This window comes from Crocodylus porosus, unplaced genomic scaffold, assembly GCF_001723895.1.
Source record: "Crocodylus porosus isolate Cpor-Errol unplaced genomic scaffold, CroPor_comp1, whole genome shotgun sequence".
Classification (NCBI taxonomy): Eukaryota; Metazoa; Chordata; order Crocodylia; family Crocodylidae; genus Crocodylus; species Crocodylus porosus.
This window is the reverse complement of record NW_017728929.1, coordinates 4,523,415-4,525,732: the sequence shown is the minus strand read 5'-3', so window position 1 is coordinate 4,525,732 and position 2,318 is coordinate 4,523,415.

Sequence of the window (2,318 nt, the reverse complement as noted above, 5' to 3'; positions counted from 1 at the left end):
CCCCTTTTTCATACCGACTCTACTCCACCCTTTTAATTCAAAATGCTGAATGAATGAGTGCTCAGAAAGTGGATCTGAGCCTCAGAACTGCAACAGGGAGAATCCAGATTGCCAGTATACTTTATAGCATACAGTAAAGTACATTTTCATCATGATGCGTTTCTTTATTTCAATTTGGGGAAGTATGCTTATACCAAGTTCTGGTCCATATATAGACATTATCAGTACAAACAGTTCAATCACATGTCATTATTTATTTAAGATTTGTTTTATCAGTGTTGTACAGCATGCAGACTTACAGATGGCTGCTTCCACGAAACTTATAATCAACTTGTGCTACTTCTGAATTTTCTGTCTGCGTATGTGGCCTTTGTCATAGTTTCTGAGCACCTTACAGCCATGAATGAACATGTTCTCATAGCAGTAGGGAAAGATGAGAGTGCTGTTGCCCATTTAACAGAGAAGTAAATAAGGGACAGAGCATAAGGGACTTGGCAAACATTACACAGGAAGCCTTTGGCAGAGCTGGTAATAAATCGGTCCTTCCTCATACTGACCTGGTATCATATGGTATCTGGTATCATATCTAGCCATCAAAGCATGAAGACTGGCTTGTGATATTCTCATCTTTCATGCAGGAAATTGCAGACGTGAATCCGAATAAGCAGAGCACATACTTTTTAGGATTCTGTTAAGTGATACAATTTTGTCCCCTACAGTAGACAGTGTTGTCATAGCACAATAGTTTTTAGAAGTACTTGAATATGATATACTTCCTCCTGTGCAGACCTGTGATTCATCACTAAACTACAAGCCTAGAGAATATGGATTTTAATTTAGCCTTTTTACTAATGCCAGTTAATACTGCTGTGCACTTCAGAACATTTACTATTAAGCAAGACTTCATGCACTAGCCTTATGCTTTAACCATCATTCACAGAGAAAGCTTTGACTGTTCAGGCAGCGGTGGGAATAGACCTCAGGTAAGTACTATAATGCAGTCCAATCCTAGCCATGTGCTGCAGTTTTTAAGAAGGAGCATACCAAATTAGATCCTTCTGTAGTCCACAGTATTGTTTTGTACCACCCTATAGTAAGTAGCTAGCCCACATATGGAGGCTTACAGTTTTGGTTCTATTTCTGTGTTCAGTGACTTGATTTTTTAGCTCAAGTGGCAGAGATTAATGCTTTTGCATTCAAAAGTCTGGAGTTCAGTCCCTTAACTAACCCAAATGGGAATGTTCATACTTTAGTTATCTCTTACCACTAAATCCTGGCTGCAATCCCTGCAAGGACCAACACGTCTCTCAAATGCTTATAATAATCTGCTGACAATGTGTGTTTTGTTTCTCTGTGGTTTGGTGTGGTCACCAGAAAGAACATGGGCAGCTTTTTGGGGTTTTGTGCCCAGTTAGTCTTACAGCTGCAGATTGTGCTGTAGATCTGAAGCCATCAGATTCAAAAGATAAAAGGAAAAAATATTTGTATGAAAGCTTGTGTAAGGACCCTTAAGCAATTGCTGAACTTAAGTTATGTTCAGCAACATCACATTTGGATGTGAATCTATGTGCTAACATGTGTTGTTCCCATCTTTTTAGTGGGAACTGGAGCTTTTAAGAACAGGGTGCGGCAGCGTGTGCATCCCCGTCTGGATGATTTCCTGTGTCGGCAGAGGACAAGCCCTTCTTCTGTATGAACCCCGGAAAGGTCAAAAATTATGTTTAATCCTCAAAGATGGAACATGCAAGCCTTGGCTTCCAGCATCCTGCTGGATTTCAAGGTTTTAGTGAAGTTAGACAAAGAGGAGAAATATGTTGGATCAGGTCCTTTATGATGGATGTTGACACCTTAAATGTGTTTTCCAGTCAAACTGGCGAAGACAGCTACACTCCTTAAGGCCCCGCCTAGGACACAGGCAGATTTTTCATTTAACCCCGGACTAACACTCACTCCCTACGGACCTGGCAAGCCTCTCCTGCCGCCTTTCTCCATCTGTCCAGTGAGGAGTCTGCTCTGAAGCCTGCGGCCCGCTCCCCCCCGCTTCTGCATCCTCCTTCTCACTGCGGGGCTCCAAGAGGTGCCAAGTCGAGGTGTCAGTCCGGGCGGCTGGAGTAAGAAGCGGCTCCCTCGTGCCCTCCTCCGGCCCACGCGCCTGCCAGGGCCGCCCGCACGAGCCTCGCAGGGAAGCAGCTGTCCGGGGAGCCTGCGGGCGGAGCCGCACCGCGCCGCGCGGGCTGGGCACCGCCCTCCCCCCGCTGGGGAAAGCGCCCGGCCGGCGGCGCGCCTGCAACAATAGGGGGGCCGGGGCCAGGGCCCCC